The sequence below is a fragment of the Muscardinus avellanarius genome, assembly GCF_963383645.1.
Source record: "Muscardinus avellanarius genome assembly, chromosome: 10".
NCBI lineage: Eukaryota > Metazoa > Chordata > Mammalia > Rodentia > Gliridae > Muscardinus > Muscardinus avellanarius.
Genome location: NC_137796.1, coordinates 4,256,529 through 4,274,188, shown reverse-complemented (window position 1 = coordinate 4,274,188; position 17,660 = coordinate 4,256,529). Strand labels below are relative to the sequence as shown.

The window sequence follows — 17,660 nt, the reverse complement described above, 5'->3', positions numbered from 1 at the left end:
GCTGCTGACCATGGGCCGCAAGGTCTAAAGCCACCTTTCTCAACCTCCGTGGAGCATCCCAGGCCCTGGCATGTGATGCAGCAGTCTGGCATCCGCTCAGATCCTGCATCCCTAACCAGCTTCCCAGTGATGCTGATGCTGCAGGTGCAGGGACCACAGTTTGAGTGGGAGCATTTTGAGACCTGGACACAGACAGCAAGTCTGCACTGGGATTGAGTCTGTGGGCCACTCTAACTGGGACCGCAGAGGAAGTGCCCCTGTGCCTGTTTTCTGAGGCCTGAGGGAGCAAAGCTGTCGCCTTGGGGCCCCTTCTACTTAGGGGAGGAGGCAGTGGGGCTAGACCCTAGCGGGGCACCTGTTATACCTGAGTCCGGTGGCCCCACAGGCAGGAAGTGCGTTTATTGAAAGAAGAGTATCAGGGGGAACAAAAAAACAAGTAAAAAAAATCACCTTTATTCTTCTGCAAAAGGGATTATCAGTTGCTAATTCAAAAATTGTAGAGTAATGAAAGCTACATCAATAATTTTCATAATAATTATAGTCTTTAGTTTTACCCTGGAACGTATTTCTGGCAATGCCTGATTCAATTACTCCATAAAAAAAAGAAAAAGAAAAAGAATAAAAACATTATTATGCAATTTCAGAATTTTTCCTCTGAGGTTTGAGTCCAGGACCAATTTGCTGATTATTCTTGCCCAAGGGAAGCCGGTAGGCTGAAGTTCACCAGAATGTAGCTTGTGCAGAGCCCTCATAGATATGGTTTAGGTAGGTTAGTAGTTCTCTACCAAGAAGGATCTCTCTCTCTCTCTCTCTCTCTCTCTCTCTCTCTCTCTCTCTCTCTCTCTCTCTCCCTCCCTCCCTCCCTCCCTCCCTCCTTCTCTCTCTCTCTCTCTCTCTCTCTCTCTCTCTCCCTCCCTCCCTCCCTCCCTCCCTCCCTCCCTCTCTCCCTCTCTCCCTCACACACACACACACACACACACACACACACACACACACGCAATGTTTGGAGACCTTTTTGATTATTATATATTGGGAGCTGGAGCCAGGCATGGTGGCACACACTTGTAATCCCAGCATTTGGGAAGCTGAGATAAAAGGATCACGGTTCGCAGACAGCCTCAGCTACTTAGGCCCTTTGCAACTTAGTGAGACCCTGTTTCAAAATAAAGAATAAAAAGTAGGTCTGGGGTGTAGCTTGGAGGTAAATGCCCCTGGTTCTATCCCTAGTACCTAATAATAAAACTAATAATAATAATAATAATAATAATAATAATAAAGAAGTAGGAGGAGGAGGAGGAGGAGTAATAGTAGTTGTTGTTGAAGTTGGGAGCTGCCGCTGGCATCTTTTGGAAAGGAGCTCAGGATTCGACTGAACATCATCTCACAGTGCTCCTCCCGACCCAAATTTACTGATAGTGCTGAGGTTGAGAGACCCAGTGTTAGGTTAAAAAAATAGAAGAAGAAAGGTATCAGTCAGAACATTTCTGGTTAAAGGAGACATCCAGTATTAAGCAGTTTAGACAAAAAGGAAACTTTCTAAGGCAGGAGTAATAGTGCAGAAGAGACTCAGCTGCTGTAACAAAAAAAGACCCCCAAAAGAACAGTTTGGTTTTTGTTCATGTTACTTATAATGATGTTTATGCAGCAGACTTGGCATCTCTGCTCACTTTATCCCTGTGCATGATAACACTGTGTCTTTCATTGCTTCTTCTGTACTAGACATTTGTATGAGCACTGTATCAATGTTTTCATTTAATTATCCTCAGATTCCTACAAGGGTGGATACTGTTGTTATTTCTCTCTTTTTAAAGGTGAGAAAACGGAGACACAGGGAGGTTACGTGACTTGCCGGAGGTCACAGGGCCAGTAGGACACGGCTCAGTGTGGCATTATACCTGAGTCACTCTCTTCATGGGTCTTTTTCAGTGTGCCAGAGTGCCCCTGGGGCCCTCTCTCTCCGCACAGACTTCCATTACATTATGCCACCCTGGGATTAGAGCCCAGAAGGAACCGAGAATGATGTTCCAAATTCCCTCCGCCATCATTGTACCCGATCCCCAAGGGGATGATTCCTCTCTATCTCTGTTCCCCAAGAGACTCGGATGTTCTCGGGCAGAGACACGTAGATGTACCAGCGAGAATCACAATGGCCCCCGGGGGTCAATTTGCGAACGCAGACCCTAGGTTTAGAGCTGTTTCTTCTTACAAAGATATTTAGGATTTAAATATAAATTAGAGGCTGTAAGTCAATTCCATGTATGAATCTGCACAGATCCCTCTTAATGAAACCAGAGGTTTCTCTTGTCTCTATTTGTAATGCGTATTAGCATCAAGAGCCAAACACCCATGTGTGGGTTCCTGGGGCTCCGGGGATTAGAGGTACGCTTTCTCTGGTTAGATAGGCCAACCGTGGCAGGCAGGAAGTGCCTGTTCCCCTGGGCTCTGCATCCTGCCTAATGCCTGCACCGATCTCAGTAGTGCCTCCTGAAAACGGAGAAGAAAGGGGCTCCTAGCTGGGCGTGGTGGTGCATGTCTGTAATCACAGTACTTGGGAGGCTGGGCAGATTCAAGGCCAGCCTCAACTTGGCAAAGCCCTGTTTCCAAACAAAATAAAATAGGGCTGGAGGTGTAGAATCTGAGGCCTTCAAAGGTGCAGTGAGTGCCTCAGCTGGGCGTGGTGGCACACACTTGTAATCCCAGTACCTGGGAGGCTGAGACAGGAGGATCCCAGGTTTCAGGACAGCTTCAGAAAATAGTGAGACTCTCATCACTGTTACTGGAAACCCTGTTTCCAAATAAAAATAAAATAGGGTTGGGGTGTGGCTCGGAGATAGAATTCCCCTGAGTTCAATCCCTAGTGCTGTGTTCAAAGCCCCTTGTGTCATTTAAAAGGGGGGCCTCGCCCTCAGACACCTCTGCTCACGAGGGAGCTGGGAGATCAGAGAGCAACACTGGGTTAGGACGCATGTGTGACAGGCAGGCGGGCCCCACGGGTCCGGAGAGTGACCTGGATCCACCTCACTTTGAACACAGTCGCCAAGCACCCCGGAAGGGCCGCTCCTCTAAATATACCCAGGAAAATGCAACAGGGGGCCATGCAAAATTTCTTTCTTTTTTTTTTTGATTTTTGTTTTTTGAGTATTGGTATGTTGCAGTTACGCATCACGCTGAGGGGGCAGTGTGACAGGGACATCCTTGCACACACCCGTGTGCCTGCCTTTGAGATTGGCACTGGTAGCTTAACATGCGTCCACAGCATTATTTCAGCTGCTGCCTTCTTTATGCCTCTGTCCCCTCTTCCCCTCCCGGAGCCCCTCCGCCACCCCACTGGGGTCTCTGCTCCCCTAGCTGAGCTTAGCCCTTATACCCAATGTCTCTCTAGCTTCCACATATGAGAGAAAATATAAACTTGTTCGTGTTCTGAGGCTGGCTAAGCCCTCTTAGCATAACATTCTCAATTCTCACCCATCTTCCTGCAAATGACGTAATTTTGCTCTTCTTAATGGCGGGGTAAAATTCCACTGTGTGTTGACAGCACACACAGTTTCTCTTTGATTGTTCACTACAGCTACACTCACAGCAGATAAGAAGCGGGTTCATCCACGTGTCCGTCAGCCAAGGGATAGACACGAGGTTGGCGGGTTCATATAAAGGGACACTTGTCAGTCATTCGGAGGAATGAAGTGGGCAGCAAGGCCCTTCTTTGCTGGAGAGGCTGTGATGCGGGTAGAGAGGCAGGCGCTGGTGAGGGAAAAGATGTTTTGGCGGTGGTGAAGCAGTCACCGAAATCCCAGATCTGTGTTTTCATTGGCATGCACACTTCACTAGCCTGCTGCGCGCCCCCTAGAAACTCCTGGAGCGTCTCGAGTTCCCGCTGGAGCACCTGTTGGCTCTGCCCACATCACATCTCCACTGGAGAGGCCCCGACACAGGTTTGAATGGGTCACCATCCCTTTTAACATCTGACCATGGGTCTAGGAGACATTGGTGGATAGCTCAAGCAGGGCCCTTGGCCCGACTGTTTGCTAGAATCATCTGGAGCAGTTTGTTGAAGCACAAATACCTGCTCTCCACCCAAGGTAAAAATCTCTGGAAGTGGGACCCTAAATCGTGAGTAGTTTTCAAAGGTCTTTCATATGATTCTGCTGTGTCCTCAGCACTAAGAACCGCTACCTTGTCTGGTCTGAGGTGCACTCAGGGAGTTTGCCAGATGGTGGAATTTACCGTGAGTCAGAAGCCAACCAGAGCCCCACCACCACCATGTTATGCTCATATATAGAATAGCCCCCGAGGAGTTCCTGTACTAATGTTCAGGGGTGATATAATTAAACCATAAGGATTGTCATCTCATCAGTAGAGAGATCCATGGCGATGGACCGACTGGGTGGTAACCCGGCAGGTGGGGTGTGGCTGTAGAAGGTGGGTCCCTGGGGGTGCGGCCTTTGGTCTTTGCATCCCCTTGGTTGCTGGCTCTCTGGCTTTTGCCCTCCATGATGTGAGGACAGAGGCTTGCTCTCTCCCTGTCTCTACTTCCCACCACCATGCCCGGAGCTCCACAGACCCGGCCTCACGTGGACTGAACCCCCAAATCTCCAAAAATTATGAGCAAATCTTTCTTTTTTGTACAGTCGGGCTTTTTTTTTTTTTTTTTTTTTAGCCGTGAAAATGAATTATAGCCATGAGAAAGTTGACTGAGAGACCCCACTTCATGGAACCCCCTTTCCTGCATATTTGCAAATTGCATAAACCAAGCTCCAAAGTCTTCTGAGCAGGCTATGCTATTGTTTCTGAAAAGGCCATCTTTATCCATATTCAGATGTTTGTGACCACAGGCCCGTCTCTACAGAGAAGTGCTTTACCTCTCAAGTTCAAACCTATTTCAATGATCTCATCAAAAGTACAAATGTATTTTGCATTTTTCTTTTGTTCTTCCTAAGAAGAGAAACTCAGCTGAGGGAGAAATGCTAACGTCTGTGGAAAATAAAGCATCATCCAGGTCTGGCATCCAAAGGGAAAAGTGAAAAAACATAGGCATGTTTGTTCCACAGTTTTTAGTTTTCTCCCACCATCTAATGTAATATTTATTTCATCAGCTCCCTAAAGGCAGAGATTTTCAAACTTCTCTTTCACAGCAAAACTCTTTTATTTTTTCAAGCAACATCTTAGACAGAAACTCTAATACACAAAACAGATAAAACATAATTAAGAGACCCCTCAGGCTGTTCACATGGCTATTGTTTAGAGAAAAACACTTGGCACACTCGTAAGATTCCTAGGCCATCTCTCAAACAACCTTGATTCCTAGGAATATAGTTTGAGAATCGCTTCCCAGGAACATTATTTTCCTGCTCGTCTTCGGTGGCTGTGTGTTTTTATTTTTTATTTTGAAACAGGGCCTCAGGAGGTTGCTTGAGAGTTAGACTAAGTTGCTGAGGCTGGCCTCATATCTGAAATCCTCCTGTCTCAGCCTCTCAAGTGCTGGGATTATAGGTATATGCCAACGTGCCTGGCTTTGAACATTTATAAAAGCAGACAAAATATAGTAATGAACCCCACGTGCCTGTCCCCAGGCCTCAGTGGTGTTTTATAAAGAAAAAAATCACGTTATTTAAGCCACCTCTTTCTAAAAACTCACTCTTTTGAAATTTGCACGTGTAAATGGATGTGTGTGGCAGATCTGAGGATCTTGAGTTTTATGGGTGGCCGGAATCATGGAGAGGAAGAGGACGGCCACTAGAGGGTGGACTCTCGGGCCTGTGGGGATCCAGAACTCAACAGAGCGTCCTCCTCCAGAATCATTGGCTCAACATCTTCTGTGTCTCAAGCCAACACAGGAAAATTCCTCGTAGAAAATCAACCAACACAGAAGACAGTGCACTGGGAGGGAAGGCGGGACAGCTCCTACCCAGAGCGCACAGCGCATCTTGACAGTGCACTGGGAGGGAAGGCGGGACAGCTCCTACCCAGAGAGAGTGCACAGCGCATCTTGCTTGCTTCTCTTGCCTGTCGGCTCCTGCACGGGTAGAGCTGGGAGGTCAGGGCACTTACTCTTGGTATTTTCTCTCTGTGGGAGGAAACCCACAGAGGACAGCCACCCATCAACTGAGTTCTCCTAGCATCCCAGGACTACCCTCGGCTCCTGTTACATTTACTTCGTCTATTATAATATTTATTTTCTCAGTGCCTCAAGACAGGGAGCTTTAAGTCCCTGAAGGCAGCTCATACCGATGAGGGGAGCATTTTGTACCAGCTCTGCAGGATCAAGAGCCACGTTTCTGGGACCCCAGTGAGCCTCAAAGAGCGCTCTTGGCTCTGGGCATGTTTCTTTCTGTCGAGTTACTCACCCTTATTACTGTTGAACTGTTTCCACACTGGGGCTCTGCATTGATTCCCCTTTTGGGGCACAGTGGGTGGCTTGAAAAGCTTCCCCAGGCGAGGCTGGAGACAAGAGAAGATGTCCAGAAGACCCTTCTGTAACTGTCACCAGACCTCAGAGGTATCTTCTCTTTGCTTATTAGTGATGAGAGGCAGATATTTTATCAGTCCTCTGGGAGAAGAGAAATACAACACTCATCAGTAGAAGAAATTCAGGTTAGATGGATAGATAAAGGAATTTGACTGTGTTTTGTTAAAAGAGTATCTTTTAAAGATATGCACTGAAATATTTACACATGGCACAGGTCCATCTGGGATTGGTTCCAAACAGAATAGAAACAGGGAGGGACAGCAGTGATGTTGAAATGGGTGACTTGGAGATCACTGAGGCCTGGTGGCAGACCTGTAAGGCTTATTACTCTATTTTGTCTGCTGTTATAAATGTCCAAAGCTAGGTACAGTGGCACACCCTGTAATCCCATACACAAGAGGCTGAAAGAGGAAAATCACAGTTTCAAGGCCGGTCTCAGAAATTTAGTGATCCTCTCAGCAATCTAGCAAGATCCCATTTCAAAATTAAAAATTTAAGAGAGAGAGAGAGAGAGAGGGAGAGAGAGAGAGAGAGAGAGAGCGCACACGCAAGCGAGGGAGCTGAAAAAGTAGCTTGGACGTAGAATGCTCTGGGTTTGATCACCAGTTCCAAAAAAATAAATATATGTTCAAATTTTTCCATAACAAGATATAAAGGGAATGCTGCTTGAGGAAACACATATGTAGCACAGTCGTCTTCACACAGACCATGCATGCGTCCCTAGTGACTGTGACGGGCCTCTGCCAAAGCTTCATTGCTCTGAGGGATGGGAACCCTCTGGAGGTGGCCGGAGACCAGAAGCAGACGAACCTGTGGGCATGGGAGCCAGCCTCCAAAGCCAGACAAAGGCCAGGACACCTCCTCATCCGCCTCTGGGAGTCACAAGGTCTTTCCCAGCTCTTACCCCCAACGATTCCACTCTTTGGTTTGTACAAGCACATTGGATTTCTCTGATAATTCATCAATGTCCAAATGGCTAAACACTGGCCGCCCCATGCCCGACGGCTCAGGAAACTCTGCTTCTCCGAGTTCACACTCTTAAGAGGAATCACCCGGTCATTCATGGATGGACCAGGTCACTGATCACCCCTGAGTTGGATGACACCTCTGGGTCCCATCAGCTATGGCCAAGACCCCACTACACAGAACACTCCTGTGACACTTTTTCTAGCTAGAACTAGAGATGGATTTAGTTCCCCAAAACATTTTGTGGATTATGGTGACTCCTTGAGGAACATAAACATATTCAAAAACTTTACAGATCTTCAGAAAAGGAGAGTGCTCAGTCGCCATTTATAAATCACATTGGGCTCAGTGGTAGAGCACTTGCCTAGCATGCACAAGGTGCCAGGTTCAATTCCCAGGACAGAAAAGAAGGGATGGGGAGGGTAACAGCCTTTGCAATTTGAATGACAATTGGGTTTACTTTTCTTTTTCTCGGTAAGAATAGAGAAGGGAAGCACTGGTTACTCTTCTCACGGCGAGACCCGCAAGTGGAGGGACAACGTCATCTTTCTCCCTAGAGATTTTATTCTCCCAATGAAATGAGACCAAAACGTGGTATCTGCTCTGAGTCCTCTCATTTATGGAAGAAGTGGCCTTGGGGGAAGCAGACTCCCAACCCAGCTCTCAGGAGCTTAGCACCAGGAGGCCAGGGGCACAGCCCGGTCATCTCTGCTCCAGAGCATGGGGGAGCCTTTGCAGAGCCCAGTCTGCTCACAGTGGCTGCAAGTCTGACTGTAGTCAGATTGATTTATCTATCTCTCCCCTGCATGAGCCATCGCCCATGAGTGTTGAAATCAAAGCTCTGACGTCCTCCTCATCTTCAAAGGGAGCAAGGACTTTGCAGAATCTTAAACAGGTGGAGAGAGGGGGAAAGCTGCTCACCAAGGTCTGGGTCTTGATCACCTTGCAGTTTCCTGAATGCACTTTTCTTTTGGTCCCACAGTCACTCCAGGGTTAGCCATGCCTGTCGCTGGGACGTGGCTAGGGAAGGGCTCCGTAGAGCCAACTTATCCTTAGAGGTGGCTGATGAGCAGCCCATGGTCTGTCAAACTGGGAGAGTATTTTTAAAATACTGAGTGAGCTCTATTTATAACTCTGCACTGTAGATTTTTTTTAATTTTCATGTAAGTGTATATTATGTGCTCTTAATATATATAATCGTAATTTCTGTTTTTATACATCAATAAATTGGACTATTTGGTGCTGTATGAAATATAATATCATATTTAAAATGCATATACACCTTTACATGTAAGCTGAACAAAAGTGTTCTGTTTTCTCCTGAAGAACACTGTTTAAACCAGGCATGGTGGGGGCGTGGAAGATGGCGACGGCAGCTGGCAATGGCTAAATAGGACGTGTATTACTCTGAGAAACCTAGGACAACAGATTTTGGTTTAATATCTGATTGGGACAACATACAGAGACATTTACAGCCATGAATTTCTACCTAAAATATAAGAGAGAAGAGACAGACCAAGATGGCAGCAGCAGCAGCAGCAGCAGCCAGTATTTGGAAAAGGCAGACAGATTCAACCCAGACTGCCTTAAACTGTTGGAGAAATCTCCCTGAAAATAGACTGCTCCTGCCCCACATACTCAGGAATTCTGGACAACATACTATGTAAGAAAAATGCTCAGGAGGAGAATCAAGATGGTGGCGGCAGCAGCGGCAGCCAATACTTTAGAGAGGCAGACAAATTCAATCCAATCCACCCTGAACTTTTGAGGAAATCTCCCCAAAAGTAGACTGCCCCACATGCTCGAGGACTCTGGACAACATACTATGTAAGAAAAAGGTTCGGGGTGCGTCAGAGGGAGTCCCACATAGCCAGGTTGGCTGGTACCGTGCATCCTGGGAGACAAAGGTGCTCCTTGCCACCGCACTCCTCTGCGCAGCGCTGGGGGCCAGAGTGCACTCAGAGCAGCAGAACCCGCTCTCTGTGGTGATGCTGTGAGCCTCCACTCTTGGAGGGGAGACAAAACTCATTGCTGCTAAGTACTCAGGCCCCCAACGACTGTAAAAGACACATACTTGTTTCTTTTATTAAAAAATATTGAAGAGGGAGGAAGATGGCAGCGGCTGCGGCCAAAGAAGTAACCACGGCCGCAGTGGTAACAGTTGGCAGCGGCCGAATGGGACATACATCCCTCTGAGAAACCCTGGACAACAGACCTTGGTTTAATAGCTGACGAGGACAACATACGGAGACATTTCCAGTCAGGACTTCCTATCTGAAATATAGGAGAGAGAGTGGAAAATGGTGGAATTAGAGGCATGACTGCAAGAAAAGTGCTTTTTGGAGGGACATCCCAGAAGAGATCAGAAAGTAGACTGCTTCTGCCACACATGCACAGGAATTCTTAACAACAACATACTCTAGGAGAGACCAAGATGGCAGTGGCGGCAGTGGCCAGTATTCAGGAGAGGCAGATAGATCCAGTCAAATCCAACTTGAATTTTTGAAGAAATCTTTCCAAAAGTAGACTGCTCCTGCCCCACACAATCAAAAAATGTCCAAGATTTGTTGGAGGGAGCCCTGCCATATGGTCAGGCCACCTCTCTGTGCTGTGTCCCAGAAGACCTCAGCGCTCATGACCACCATGCTCCTCACTGCTGCACTGGGGGCCAGGGTATGCTTGGAGCAGCAGATCCTGCTCTCCATGGTGAGGCTGTGGACCTTTGCTTTCGGTGGGAAGATAAAATCCATTGCTCCTAGATAATCAAGCTCCCAGCTTCTGCATGTGCTGTTTTCTCTTACTTAAAAATATATTTATGGAAGGAAAAATGGGAACCTCTATAGACGTCCTGCCCATGGTGACAAGGACCGGAGCCCACCACGTGGCAAGCCAGGTCTGGAGCCAGCGAGGCCGGGCCCAAAGCCTACCGTGGGGTGAGGCCAGGTCTGGAGCCAGCAAGGCTGGGCCCAGAGCCTGCTTCAGGGTGAGGCTGGAACTGGAGCCAGCGAGGCTAGGCCCAGAGCCTGCCGTGAGCGAGGCTGGGTCCGGATCCAGTGAGGCCAGATCTGAAGCCAGAGAGGCAGGGCCCAGAGCCTGCCACACTGCAAGGTCAGGACTGGAGTCAGTGAGGTCAGGCCCAGAGCCTGCCGCAGCCAAGACAGGTCTGAAGCCAGCAAGGCCGGGCCTGGAGCCTGCTGTGCGGCGAGGCCAGGTCTGGAGCCAGTGAGGCTGAGCCCAGAGCCTGCCACGTGGTGAGGCCGGGACTGGAGCCAGCAAGGTGGGCGCAGAGCCTCTTGTGCGGCAGGCCTGGGATTGGGGCCTACTCCATAGCAAAGTGCCAGCAGGTCCCAGCAACCATGTGGTCAGGAAGCACTAGAAGCTGCCACTGCCTCACCTCATATCTCAGCAGATTTCCAGATCCAAGTGACCTCTATTAAAAAAAAAAATGGTTGTGAGTGGATCATCTTGTGGCTTTCAGGATTTCAGTAAGTGGGAATAAGTGTGAAAATTAAAAGAAGGACTTCCAAGGAAGAAAGAAACTGTAATTGATCAGATGTGGAGAAACAGAAGCTCTAATACATTGTTGGTGAGATTGAAAGTTGGTGCAACCACTTTGGAAAACAGTATGGAAGATCCTCAGAGGAAGGAAAATGAACTTACCATATGATCCAGCAACACCACCTCTGGGTGTCTACCAGAAAGAATGAAAATCAAAATACCAAACTAATGCATGAGCAACCATGTTCACAGCTGCACAGTTTACTATTGCCAAACTGTGGAACCAGCCAAGATGTCCTTCAATGGATGAGTGGACTTCAAAACTATGGGATGTGCACACAATGGAATTTTGCTCAGCCATAAGGGAGAATTATGGTATTTACAGTGAAATGTCACAAAAATAAGAAATTAGATGCTTTTCCTAATGTGCGAAAACTAGGGAGAAATGGGTAACAGAACAGGAGAAACTTTAGATGAAGAGGAGGAATTAAGGTGACCTCTCTGAGGGGATGGTGGGGGAAGAGGGAAACTCTTTAAAGCACATGATGTGCTTAAACATATCCAAGTCAATCAGGAAGCCAAGCATGGGATGGAGGGAGGGGAGGGGAGGGGCTAGGGATTGAGTAAGGGCTGATTGGGTGATGTGTTCATGTTTATCTCCGCAAGATTTTTATCCCGTTAAGATGTATGACTACAATGCACCAATAAAAATTTATTTTTAAAAATAAATAAATAAATAAATAAATAAATAAATAAATAAATAAACCAGGCATGGTGGCACACGCTTGTAATCCCAGCATTTGGGAAGCTGAGATAGGAGGATCGTGGTTCGCAGACAGCCTCAGCTACTTAGCGAGGCCCTTCACAACTCAGTGAGACCCTGTTTCAAAAAATACAAAGACTAAAAAAATAGGGCTTGGGGTGTAGCTCGGAGGTACAATGCCCCTGGGTACCATCCCCAGTACTGCAACAACAACAACAAAAAAAAGAACACTGTTTAAGCTAGGCATGGTGGCACACACCTGCAATCTCAGTACTTGGAAGGCTGAGATAGGAAGAGTGCGGATTCAAAGTTAGCCTCAGCAATGTAGTGAGGTCCTCAGAAACTTAATGAGACCCTGGTTTAAAATAAAAAATAAAATAGGGCCTGGGATGTAGCTCAGAGGTAGAATGCTTCTGGGATTCTGGTACCAAAAAAATTGTTTTACTTTTTATCTTCTATATACCATGTGAGTGAAAGAGTCGACACTGATTGTTTTCCCGTGGTGATGCCAAATTGGTCCAGCATTACTTACTGAAATGACCATTAGCTGAAAATTAAACCATGTGTAGACGTACAGGCATCTGCAACTGGCTACAGGTGGGGCCTTGGCTGCACGATCGTGGAGGAAATTACAGAAAATGAATGGTCTGAGTAAGTCATAGGTATGCAGAACAAAAATGACAGGTACCCAAGAAGGGATATCCTCTCTCTCTCAGTTGCTGCCGTCTTGCCTGTGTCTGGTAGATCCCCCCCCCAGCATGCAATAGACACCTACTGAGTGCTTATTCAAATGGACGCTTGCATCTTTCCATCCTAAGGTGGATCCTGACTACAGGTGGAAGGAATCCAGGTATCTAATGCAGCTAACCTTCTCGCCAAAGCACCATGGGGCAGCATCATTTGCCCTGGCAACCAAGGGCTCATGGGCAGAGCAAGAGAAGCAGAAACCAGTATGTGTCCGGCGGGCACAACTGAAAAGGCCCCCACAGCGAGCCAGGGAAGTAAGATACAGACATAAATAACCACATTATATGGTAGATTGTGATAAGAATGGAAAACGTCATCGTGGGTCAAACCGTATTCTCCGATTTATTGGCAAGAATGCCATATGTGCTAGGACAAAATATGTCATCGTTATCATCACTAACCAATCCTGGCTCCTTGCTGTATCGTGCCAGGCGGCGTGCCAAGCCCTTAATTGCATTATTGTATTTGTGTCCATCACAGTCTCTGTCCACTGCGCCAGCAGCAAGAGGTTACATAGGCTCTTCCAATAAGCCATGTTTTCTTTGTCAGTGTAGATAGGTAAAAGTATTTGTTACTTAGATTTCTGGCAATCTCCTCCTAACCCCTGCCATCCTTTTATCTTCATAAATAGAAATTAGGTCTGGAAATCTCTTTAAGAACCGATCTTTTAATTTTCCAAAGCCAATATCCAGATGACGACATCCAAGCTAGTCAAGCTCAGAATCTGTTCTCTGCGAGCCCTCGGGGTTGACCACTCCGGTACCTGGGCTCCTGCAGGCACGTGCAAGCTTAAATCTGGGGGCTTCAATCCATCCGCTGATACCACTGGCCACCCCGCAGCTCCCCAGGTGGGAAATCGTGTTCATTATTAGGTCCACCTTCCAGGCTAACTGCAGACTGACTCTAAGCTCTGTAAGGACCAGAAGTCACTCCTGGTATGTAATAAAGTTCAAGCCCCTTATCTCTCCGGTAATGAGCCCTGTGGCCAGTCCAGGCAGCCTCATCCTAAATGGTTATCAAGCAACTCTCCCCATTTTTTCAAAATAAGGAGAATGAAATCTCACTCTTGTCTTGAATTGAAGGGGCTCATGACCTTCACCGTGTCACCCCGAGCTGATGGCCCGGGACCGTTGTGTGGAAATACATTTTACGCCTGGTGTTTGATTTGCCACGCAGTTTAGCAGAAAAGTAACTTTATCCATTTTTTTTCAATTAAAGGAAATAATGTTGCAATCAATAATTTCCCCTGCTCTGCTTTGGTAAATTCATGTCGGCCTATTGTTTTTAAATCACAAAGTGAACATCGCTATGGAAATGTAAAATGGTACTATTTCATTTTAATCTATTTAATTTTCCATTCTTGAATTACATAATGGGGTTAAAACATTGAATAGAATTAATAGAATGAGTACTTAATTAAGCAATAATGAGTTTCTAAATGGATGCTCCGAGAAACTGGCTTTATAGTTTATACAGGAATCAGATAATGGTCTTAACAAAGACCATAATGATTGTGTTGAATGTTTTCTATACTTAAAGATTTTTGTTCTTTCTGAACTCTCTCAGGAGTATATTTAAACATAACCCAGTTCCTTGATTAGACTCTGCTTTGCTTTCAAGGTAAATTTCAGAAACTTTTCCTGGCCAGCCAGCCCCTCCATGACACTCCACCCACCTTTGCCATCCAGTGTCAAACAATTCTCCCTGCCCCTCCATTCCACACACCCTCCTCCCTCCCACTGTGCGGATCCTCCTGCGGCCGCCTTCGCTCCCTCTCTCCAGATGCCAGGATTGCCCTTTCCCCTCCACCCTGCTAACTCTGCCTCATCTTTCAGTTCTCAGGGAACTTTTCCCTGATAATCCTTCTCAAATTGGGCCAGGGACTTGCCCCCACCAGCACACATCTACACACTCCCTAAGAACACTGTGGGTTTTTTCCTGAGTACTTAATACATTTTTATAATCCCGCATTTATCTATCTGTCTCCTTCCAGAGGTTAATCTCCATGAGAAAATATATACCATATTTGCCTTGTTTACCAGCATATCCTTAGATGGAATAGATGGTGGATGGATGGATGGATGGATGGATGGATGGATGGATGGATGATGAATAGTATATGAATGGATGGGAGATGTTGGACGATGAGCAGAGACAGATGGATGCTTAGGGGACTGATGGATGTATGTACAGATGGATGGACAAGTGGATGAGGGAAGAACTCTCAGAGTCAAAAAATTTTAACTCATTTTCTTATACCATCAAAATGTAATTTTCAAAGCCCATGAAAATCTATTCGAATGGGAGGGCCCAGTGAAGGCCAGAGAGCCTTAGCTCCAGTTCTCAGAGAAGCTGTGCTAGAAACCGAGGGCCATCAGTCCACCCCACCATGCCGGGGACAGGCAGGCCAGCGGCAGGTCAGGCTTGAGTCCGTGGCTCTGCCCCTGCCACACTCCGGTAGGCTCTTACCCTTCTTCTTCTCTCAGCCCCTGCCTCTGCTCCCACTCCCTGTACATAAGACCATTGATTCATTCATTCAACTGGGGATAATGTCATGAATAAGACAGACAGATGGCACCCAGCTTCCTCGGATCTTAGCAGAGTTTTCATACTGACAGCTGACACTCGTCTTCTTCACAAAGCATCCTCCCCCTCTTGCATTGGATATAACAGTCTTTCCACCTCACTGACAGGTCCCAGCTCCCTCCGGTCTCCGCACACACCACACCTGCATAATTAGCTATGTGGCTGCTTAAAATACCAGCATCAGAAGAACCATCAGGACAGGTCACGAGCTGATGTCCTCTGGGGTCGGTAGGGACAGAGCTCCGGTTCTCTGGCTTTGGACACCATTGGAGCTCATGACTGGCTGGTGCAGTGGAGACCTCAATAGCAGAACTGGTTGGGAGCATACAGGAGACGTGGGTCTGACCTTTGGCTCACTACAGGGCTTTGGACAGGGATGCCCCTTTTTTTTCTTCTCTGTGCAATCATTTTCATCAGCAACCTGAAGGAATTAGATAGCACATGCATCACCAAGACCTCTCCTAGACCTGTGGCAGGCAGAAGCAATCAATCACTGCAGTTGATCATCATGGCAGAGAGAAACAATTGATCACTGCACCCCTTCCTGCTGAGCCCAGATACCTGCAGACCCCTCAACACCAAGCTCAGGCCGTCTCCCTGTCCAAGAGGTCAACATCTGCTTGTCATCCTGAGGCCTGGACTCCACCATGTTTCTCACCCCAAGTGCATATTAGAATTATCTCCACGGGTTAAGAAAATACTGAGTCCCAGGCCTTACCCAATACCAGCTGGATTGAAATAGGACCCAGGGAATTTTTTCTTTTTTTAAGCCCCATAGGAGGTTCTCATGTGCAGACAGAGCTGTGAGCCACTGGTCTAGTTTTCCAGCTTCAGAATTCTGTGATTTTTTTTTTTTTTTTTTTTTAGAGAAGGGAAAAATAATCACCCAGACCAATAGAACATCCTTACACAGGAGCCAGAGGCATCTGGCCAAGATGGTTACCAGAGGAGCGAGTCTTCCAGGACAAACTCCCTCCTCTCCTGGCTATTTCCCGTCCTGTGTGCATATTCCACGAATGGGCCAGCTTCCCTTTACAGTAGGCAAACACCTCGCGCAGGTTGGAAGAGAGAGGCACCACAGACAGATTAGTCCCCGCCTTCCACCCCCCACCCCAGCCTCAGGACCAGGCCTTGTGATTAATGGTTTGCGAGTCAATTAATCAGTGGCTGCTTTTCAAACCTCATTTCTCAAATTGCTTCTCTTTGAATATAAGGCCTTTTGACATCATCTTACTGTCTCTAGATTCGCTTTCCGACTAATCGAAATTCCAAGATACTCTGTCTTGTTGTCAGCCTTTTGGTATTACTTGTTTCTAAAATATCCGGAAACAGATTACTATTCACCTGTAGCGTGTCAGCAGCAAGCGCTTAAACAATACTTTATGCTTCTGGCCCCAAGGAAATGTGTTCATGATAGCTCGGGAAACTCTCCGTCTGTGGGGCAGCTAATTTTTCATGGATTGATTTATTTTTGCCACACCTACTTGCAACAAGTATCTGAGATGTATTACACTAAAAACACACATGCAGCAAGTCCTCCAAACTGTTGATCTGTTTTCTTAGCAAATGATTTTTAGCCACATGAGTTGCGGCCAAAACACCAGGAAGGACGGAATTGGTTTCCTTCATTGGATGTGAGTTGGAGTCAGCAAAGGCTCTGGAGGCAAAGTCGGGGCCTCAAACCCCGGGGCCTCCAGGTAGAGTCCTGGGGCTCCGCCTCGCTGCTCATCCTGTGTCTCCAGTGGGCAAGGCTGCTAGAACAAAGCACACGAAAACAGATAATGGAGCCAGGCGTGGGGGCGCATGCTTGGAATCCCAGTACTTGGGAGGCTGAGACAGGAGGATCAGAGTTCGAGGACAGCCTCAGCTACTTAGAGAGGCCCTCTGCAACTCAATGAGACCCTGTTCCAAAATAAAGAATAAAAAATCGGGCTCAGAGTGTAGCTTGAGGTAGAGTGCCCCTGGTTCCATCCCCAGAGATAATGGATTAAGAAACTATTTTGTATACAGATACACACACACACTCTCACACACAGTGAAATTTTTTTACTCAGCCATAAAAAGGACAAAATTCGTCATTTGCAGGAAAATGGATGGAACAAGAGAGAGTAAAGTAAAGTGAGATTAGCCAGGCCCCAAAGTGAAGGGCTGGAATTCTCACTCACATTTAGAAGCTAGAGAGAGAAACTGGGAAAAGAAAAGGACTTCAGATAAATGAGGAGAGATGGCGGTAGAAGAGTGAAAGGGGGTGGGCGGGGGGGTTCCTTGATGATGGGGGAAATTCAGATCGCGCCGTACTCTTCCAGGAGGGTATCAGCGCAGACTTACTAGGAGCTATGGGGGAGGGGCGGCGGGGGCGGAGGCGGGAGCCGCACGGGTGTCTGTGCTTCTGGCCCCAAGGAAATGTGTGCTCCTTTCACACCAGACCTCAATCTGATGTGTGGTGACAATGCACAAATTAAATGTCTAATGAGCTGGGCGTGGTGGCAGATACCGTAATCCCAGTACCTGGGAGGCTGAGACAGGAGGGTCGCAGGTTTGTAGGCAGCCTCAACAATGTAGTGAGCGCCTCAGCAACTCAGGGAGACCTTGTTCCAAAACCAAAAGGGAGCTGCGGTGTACCAGGATAAGAAC

The 17,660-nt window shown here is 47.2% G+C and overlaps 1 protein-coding gene across 1 annotated transcript in view; it reads left to right on the top strand.

Annotated features, from left to right (window-relative positions):
- CDH13 (cadherin 13) overlaps positions 1-17,660 on the top strand; it is a gene marked incomplete at its 5' end in the record, with an annotated part of 996,866 nt that overhangs the window by 900,152 nt on the left and 79,054 nt on the right. The window lies entirely within an intron of this gene.